Raw genomic sequence first — 8,658 nt, forward strand, 5'->3', positions numbered from 1 at the left:
AAGAAATATTACAAAGGTTATTTTGTTGTTATAAGAGTAAATATGAATTTTGCTAATTTGATAAAATAAGTGGATGTTGTTGAGATTAAGTTCGAAAGGGTATTTCAAATCGCCTAAATGACCTTGTAAATTTGATAATTCTTGCAAAAATTTTCTGGGTGGAAAAACAGTTGGATGGAGAAGACCGTGTTGCGCTTGCAAAATAATATTTAAAAGATTGTCTTGTTGAGATTTAAATGAAGATATTAATAAATTTAGGAGTGAAATGATTTCGTCTATTTCAAGAGACCATTTGGTTTTGGACTCAAAATAACTTGAATTTTGACCAATATTATTAATTTCATTAATAACTTTATTTAATTTTGAATCTAAATTTTTGAAGACGTTTGCAACATTTTGATGACTAGAATTCACAAGACGAATTGTACTTTCTAAAACTGACGTTTGCTGCTTTAGTAACGTCATTAGATGTTGCTGATTTTGCTTTAAGTTCTGGATTTGAGAATCATAATAAATAGCGTCATCTTCATCTAATGTACCGAAAAGTGTTTTAGAAACGAATCCTACTGCATTTATCAATCCACGCTTAACTCTTATTCTTTGTTGGAGTCCTAAAATATCGAAAATAATGTCATCTTTAGCCTGAATTTCAGTGAGAATATGAAACAAAGTTTTATTAAATGTTTGCCAAGATATTATATTCATGTCTTGAAAAATTGGATTGTTACAAAATTTTGCACTGTCAGAAACCAAATTTAGAATTCGCTTGCGTTCATTTTGATACGATTGCATATCTATATACACTAGCAATTTCCAATAATTATTAAAGACATCTACAGATCCCATTTTCCCATAATATAAACCTGAACTAGAGGTAATTGAACTAATGTTATAATGCTGATCCCCGTTAACGGAACGATTGTACAGGGTCATTATAAAATATTGTAGTCGAAGAAGGCCATGATTTTGGTGACATTTTGTGCCGCCTTTTTCAGTTTTGTGGAAAGGATTACACTAATATTGGAATTTTTATTTTTAGCGCCACATTAGTTGACATTAGCGGCTGCACTGTTTCAACGCTTCATCAAATTCTGTCAGATGTCAATCATTTTTTCGTTTGTACTGGTACGTTTTCCCTCACTTTGTGCGTTAATTGCCTTGTCTTGTTTTCATTTTTGCTGTCTTCCCCTTTGTTAGAACTTTAATAAGTGTCTCAAAAAACAGTTTTTATCAAAACTACAGATCATTGTGGAATAATCTCAGGTAATGAACAGAGAGGAATAACTATGGTCAGTGTTACAAATGATTTTTTTAGTCCTTTGGCGCAATCATCATGCCTATTACCGTAATGGGGTGTTAAATGAGGATGGGGATGGAGTGTACTCTGTGGAGGCGTCTAAAAACGAGTATCTAGTGAAATGTTCTGTTGTCATTGATGAAGAATCTTTGAAGACGCTATATGGCGAATTATGGCCAGATTTAACGACACTGGTAGCATTTCTAAGTGAAAACCGACGGGGAGACCTCAAGTTAGTGAAGACGTTGTTGAAGATTTAAGGATGAGAATGGAACAAAGTCCGAATAAAGCTTTGTCAAAAATCTTTACTGTCCGGAGTACCATACAGCCCATGTCAGAAAATCGTAAAAGAGAAGTTACATATGCATCCATACAAGATTTTGTTGGTTCAGGAGCTGCAACCAGCTGATTTTCCTTGCCGCGTTGGGTAGTGTAGTTGGTTTCAAGCTGATATGGACGATAACGGGATTCTCGATTTGTCGTTCTTTTCTGATGAAGCCTGGTTTCATCTGTTAGGCTATTATGTCAACTGACAGAACTTCAGAATTTGGTGTATAGAAAATACTCACGCTTTTGAAGAAACACCATCACACGCAATGAAGGTTGGTGTGTGGTTAGCTGTTTCCAGACGACGATTCATAGGCCTGATACTTTTTCAAGTAAATGAATGTGATCAATAAACAAAATTAGATGTAGAAAGTGTATGTAGGTACTGCAATAAAGTTTTTTATTTTCAGTAACTTTCATTTTTCTTTCGGTGTTAGTTGCATTCTCTTAATTTAAAACTTACTTCAACTTACTGTTTAGTAATAATTGTAATTTTACTATTAGGAAAGTTAAAAATCTTTATTAAACATTCTGTTGTTTCAAGAGATCTCATAATCAGCTACAGAACTCTTAACACTATGCTCCTGAAATTTTATTGGTTTTTTCATCTTTTTTCTTATAGAAATTTTGAAAAATCTTGATATTAGGATGGCCATGTGGGCGTGTTTTGGGTAGAACCTCTTTGACATTCCTGTTATGCAGATCTGTCATGTTTCAGATATCTAGAAACTGCAAAGCTGAAGGTAATGTTTGGACATAGCAATTTTCACCTATTGTAGGGATGAAGATCAAGGATTTCAGTTGTGTTTTTTCAAGAGAAAAGCACCGGTCACAAACCATGTCTGCACCAATATTTTGACGATTCCTTACAATTTACAAACAGAACTTTCGCGGGATCACAACTTTGGCAAAATTATTTACTGCAAAAACTCATTAGGTACTCATAGTGTTCGTTAACTGTGATAAGACTTGCTCTGCCATTGTCCATTACGTGATTTTTCACAATTTTTACCTTCAGGGTACCTATAAAAATGTAATTTTTTAAATAATTACCGTGTTCATTGGTTTCGACAAACTTAACCTCACTTTTTGGATTTCATTATTTGAAAAATTATTGCTTCTTTGCAAAACAGACCAGATGATTTATTCTGTTCAACTCCAATCGACTTTCCAAGGTGTAATTCATGACAAAGCCCTTAAACGTTTTTCTGACAATTTACAATTTTTGAAACTGAAATGTATTGCAGTGGCGTTCACAAATGCTCGATAACACTGCAACCCTTAATGCTCTGGCCTGGCGTCTTTTCGTATCTATTTAAAATGAAATTAAACCGCGAACCGGGCATTTCAATTTTTGACACATCTGACAGATTTGTTTGGACGTTCGTGACATTTCAAAACAGTTCAAATCATTTTGGTGAATAGCGGCACGAGAAAAATTTCATTTGTTTTTCATAGGTGAGTTGACTACAATATTTTATAATGACCCTGTATGATAAAAATATTCCAATAAAAATTATAAAATATGCTGACCTCGTTTTGTTGTGGAAAGCCATTTTTGCTTATTAGATAGATTAAATTCGCGCGCGTACCTGAAACCAAAGAAATATTTACTATGCAAAACTAAAATAGATTTTCTATAAATAAAATAAATAGAATTTATTATTTAAACAATTTCAATCGGTTAATGTGCACTTTTACAGGTTTCCGTTTTACTAATATTGTGCAGTTTACATCTGAATCGACCGATATTACTTTATATGGACCTTGGAACAACGGTTGTAATTTCTTAGTTTTCCCAGTAGTTTGGGTTTCACTTCGTAGCAGGACGATGTTGTCTTTTTCAATTTTTACGGAGTTTACAGTTTTGTCATATTGTTGCTTGGCACTTTGCTTGTTCTTCAAAATTGTTTCGCGAACGACTGAATGACAATGCTGGAACCTCGCCTTGAGTTCATTATAATAATCATCGTAATTGTAAAGTAATTCTGGATTTTTGGTTAATGATGACGGTAAGAGAACTTTGCGCCCATAGAGAAGTTCGAAAGGTGTGAAATTAGTCGAAGTATGTGGAGTTGTATTGTACGTAAAAGTAGCAAAAGGTATAAATTCATCCCAATTATTCATGTCTTTGTTAATGAAAATTCTCAAATATTCAACTAAAGTCCGATGTGAACGTTCAAGAGCACCATTGCTTTGCGGGTGAAAACTGGTACATTTAATTTGTTTAATTTTTAGCAATTTACATGTTTGCTTGAATAAGTCACTAAGAAAATTTGTACCTTGATCAGTAACTAAGCTTTCAGGGACACCATATTGACATATTACTTTAGTTGTAAAATTATACGCTACTGTAGTTGCTTTTTGATCTGGCATTGGTATAGCAATCGCAAACTTGGTTAAATCGTCTTGGAAAGTTAACAAGAATTTATTTCTGTTATCGGTTTCATTGAGGGGACCTACGACATCTAAGAATACTTTTTCGAAAGGCTTAGAAGCTGTAGTAGTGATATTCATTGGTAGCTTTGTTTTCTTGCAACATTTATTTTTTTGACATTGCTCACATGACAAAATGAATTTTTTTATATCGCGATACATTTTGTGCCATCGAAAATGCTGCTTTATGCGATGATATGTACGATTTACTCCTTGATGACCTCCTAATGGTGTAATATGAAAATCTTTTAATATCTGAGCTATTTCTTCTTGAGTAAAATTTTGTTTTTGAGGACCCTCGTGACAGATGTTAATTTGTATATTAGTATCAAAAAATATGTATTTTAGCATTATCCTGAGAACATCAATTTTAACATGCTGGCCTTTAACATGAGTACTGGAAATTGACAAATTATGAATATCATTTTCTAAACAAAATGATAACAAATTTTCAAAAGCATAAAATAAATCTTCATATTCCGGTTTATGAAATTTAGTTGACTTGACAACTAAATAAAAGTGATAAGAATTACCAACTTTTTGATGAAGAGTATCGTAGAGATGAGGATTCTTTGCCAATAGGGTTTGTTTGTCATGATAATTTACATCATCGTCTAAAAGATCTTTGCCTGTTAAATAAATAACATGGGAATCACTGATTTTATCTGCATTGACTTGGACATCCGTGACCTTGGGATTGTTAATAACATTTGTTTCAATTGTTTTGAGGTACTTTTGGAATGGTGTATTTTCACTGTTGGACGCACGCTGGTTAATATTATATATTCTAGAAAGACAATCAGCGTTAGAGTTTTGTTTACCGGGTTTATAAGACACTACATAATCATATTCTTCCAAATCAAGTCTAAATCGCATTAATCTTGACGACGGATTTTTGACAGAAAACAAGTACACTAGAGGTTTGTGATCGGTAATGATTTTAAATTTTCGACCATACAGATACGGCCTAAAATGCTTTACAGACCAAACGATACTCAGTAATTCTCTTTCTATGGTAGAATAGCATTGCTCTGCTCTGTTTAGTGTTCTGCTTGCATAAGAAACTGGCAGATCTTTGCCCGAATGCTCCTGAGAAAGAATAGATCCGATCGCGTGTTGACTAGCATCAGTGGTTAAGACAAATTCTTTGTTGAAATCCGGATACTGGAGTACTGGTGGAGATGATAATTTTGACTTCAAAATTTCAAAAGCTTCGTCGCAAAGTGATGACCATTCAAATTTAGCGTTTTGTTTTAATAGATTATTCAAAGGTTTTGCAATTAGAGAAAAGTTTTCTATAAATCGTCTATAATATGAAGCCAATCCTAAAAAAGATTTTAATTGTTTAACATTTTGAGGCACTGGATAACCGTTAATAACTTCTATTTTTGATGGATCTGGTCCAATTCCATTTTCGGAAATGACGTGACCTAAATAAGTAATTTCTTTTCGCAGAAACTGACACTTGCTGGGTTGCAGCTTTAGATTGTTGGCTCTTAACCTAGTAAAAACATCTGTTAATTTTGAATTGTGATCTTTGAGAGAATTCCCATGAATAACAATATCGTCGAGGTAAACGAAACATTTGAGCCCTTGGAGCCCAACTAGAACATTATTCATTAACCTTTGGAACGTTGTAGGGGAACCCTTAAGCCCCATCGGTAGCCTTTTAAATTGATAACGATCTTGAAAAGAGAATGCTGTCAGAGGTCTACTTTCCTCTGAAATTGGAATTTGATAAAATCCTTGGGCCAAATCTATAACTGAAAAATATTTGGCATTGCCTAGCTGATCTAAGATTTCTGTAATGTTTGGTAACGGATAAGCATCAAACTCGGTGACGTCATTTAATTTTCGAAAGTCAACTACTAATCGCCATCGTTTATTACCATTCTGATCAGGTTTTTTTACTTCTGCTTTCTGTGTTTCAGGAAGTCTGTAAATTTTAACAAATACAGGTTTTTTAGACTGAAGTGAAATATGATGTTCAGCGGCATCGGTATGAGTTAACTGATCACCTTCAAGAAAAAATAAATCGTTAAATTCACGACAAATTTGCAGAATAGAATGTTTTTCTTCCTGATTCATGTGCTCGGTGTCTAATTCATTGTGAAGTAGTTTTAACCTATTTGCACTGTTAGTGTTAACAAAACTGATGACGTGATAATTTTCCAATTTCTCAAAAGAGACGTCATTCGACGCTAAAGTTATAGAATTTTCGGATGAATTTATAACGCTTATTTTGCAAATTCCATTTTGAGGTTGAACTATGGTATTTCCTACCAAAAGACCTGGTTTGATCTCTTTTTGCAGACATAGCATTGAATCATTAAAAGTAACAGGAAAATTAACAATGCACTCCGAACGCGCGGGAATAGCAACTTCATTGGGACATGATAAGGAGAGTTGTATTTTAGCTGGACCTACTTCAAAAAAGAGGTTATTTTGTTTATAGTCTACAATAGCACCATATTGAAGGAAAAAATCTCTACCTAGAATTCCGTGAACTGAAATGGGAAAATCTTCAGGTACCAAATGAAATGGATGCTGAATTAATGTGTTCTGAATTTGAATTTTACCTATCGAAACGCCAATAGAAGAAATCACCTTTGGAGTTATTCCTTTTAATGCAATTTTATTATCAGTATAAACTAAGGCATCATCGTCAGCATGATCTATTTTTAGAAGACTGATATCCGAACCTGTATCAATTAAAAGTTTTGCTGAACCAGCACTTGAAATGGATAGAGGCAATGTTACACAAGAGTTAGTAGACTGGCTTACTATCGTAAAAATTTTTGAGTCACTAGAGATATTGGACTTAGTAGATTGAGACGAATTAGTATTTGATTCAGGGACTGGAACTTGACTCTTTTTCGAGTTGAAAAACTTAGGAGATTGCAACGGATCATTTGAAAAAGTGGAAACTGTAGCAATATGAGAATTTGTTTTTCCTAATGGGCATTCCTGATCTCGCGGACCTGAAATGCACTGCCCTTTGATGCATTCAGTCCGTGCTCGTTTCCCGACTGCTTATGAACGTTTGTAACTAAAGAAGAGTTACCTTGACCGACATTGAAATTTGCTGTCGCTTCCTTATTTTTCCTGCGAGAATTATTATACTGCCGCTTCCTGCAATCGTTAATTGTGTGACCTACATTTTTGCAATAGTTGCAAGTCGTTGCACTGACATTTCTGACATTAAATTCTTGTTTAATTCGATCGTCCGGTGATTTAGCAGAATTTAGAGAACTTTTCTTAGAATAACATTGACTGGCTTTATGGTTAGGCTTATTACAAATATAACACCGAATATTTTCTTTATTGGATTTATCGTGAAAATTATTATTATATTGTTTTGCCTTGATTACGCGTTCTTCTTCACATGCTGCACTAATAGCATCCGAGAGTTTAGTGAATCTACTTGCTTTGATAATTAATCTTACGGGATCTTTCAGGCCTTCAACAAAAGCTTTAAGAGCAGATTTTTGATTTAAATTACTGATTGTACTATAAGCAGCTTGACCTTCCGACGCTACACAAGCATCAGTCAGATCTAAAGTAAGTCTTTCTATGCGATTTGCAAATGTTAAAACATCTTCATTATAGTACTGCTTTGAATTTATTAATTCTGCCTGAATCTGTGCAATGGTCCTTTTTTCCAAGTATTGCTGTTGCAAAATTATTTTTAATTGTTCCCAACTGTCAAAAACCTTATATTTAATGAGATTATAGGCTGATCCACATAATTTTGATTTTATTACGTTCAGAAAGGTTTCTTTTTGTTCCCTTGTGGTAGCAGAAGCTCCAACTATGTCGGAACAAGCAATAAATTTATGAAGATTTTCTTTATTTCCATTAAACTCGGGAATCATCTTTAGCGCGATATCAATTTGGAAAGCCATGTTTATTTAAGAATTTAACCCACAAAAATAACAATATGCGAAAAAAAAAATGTGATAGAAAATGGAAAACTTACGGGAATAATTGTAACTTGGCGCTGATGAAGCACTGAACGACGAAGATGGTAACGCGCACTCACAGCGATTTGCACCACGTACACAGCACAACACACACCCTGCTGCTCTTGGACCCTGGTGATGCTGGCTTGCTGCTGCCACACCGTGTTGCTGCTAGATCCTGATGACGCTGGGCCGCTGTTGTTGAACCACGCTGCTCCTGGACCACTTGGTACGCTGGACTACCCAATTACTGCTGTTGCTCAACCTTCAGAAGAAATGCTAACCACCTTTGAAATCGCCACAATAGCCAAAAGTGGGCACTCAACTACACCTGATGTTACTTTTGAATTCGCCGAAACAGCCAAAAGTAAACACTTGAAACACACCTGACACCACTGTTGCGCGTAGGGGTTGGCAATTCAAACAGATTGGGCAGTATACCAAATTTATTAGAAGAAAATGTCGCTGGTACGGGTGTTGGTTACAATTATCCCTTGTCTGCTACAACTACAACTACTTCTTCAACTACAAATACAAATACGACTAATACAACTAATACAACTAATACAACTAACTTCTTCAGGTGCGAGCCAAAAGTTATATATTGACAACTATAGTCATGTGACCGGCCATAGT

At 34.6% G+C, this 8,658-nt stretch overlaps 1 long non-coding RNA gene across 1 annotated transcript; it reads left to right on the forward strand.

Moving 5' to 3' along the window:
• The first annotated feature begins 1,113 nt into the window (after positions 1-1,113).
• LOC135127393 (uncharacterized) lies at positions 1,114-2,037 on the forward strand. Its single transcript, XR_010280205.1, has 2 exons — positions 1,114-1,263; positions 1,316-2,037. It is a non-coding gene; the product is annotated as an uncharacterized LOC135127393 (long non-coding RNA).
• The last annotated feature ends 6,621 nt before the right edge of the window (positions 2,038-8,658 follow it).

This window comes from Zophobas morio, unplaced genomic scaffold (genome assembly GCF_036711695.1).
Source record: "Zophobas morio isolate AGI-343-1 ecotype UQ-CSIRO unplaced genomic scaffold, CSIRO_AGI_Zmor_V1 ptg000011l, whole genome shotgun sequence".
Lineage (NCBI taxonomy): Eukaryota > Metazoa > Arthropoda > Insecta > Coleoptera > Tenebrionidae > Zophobas > Zophobas morio.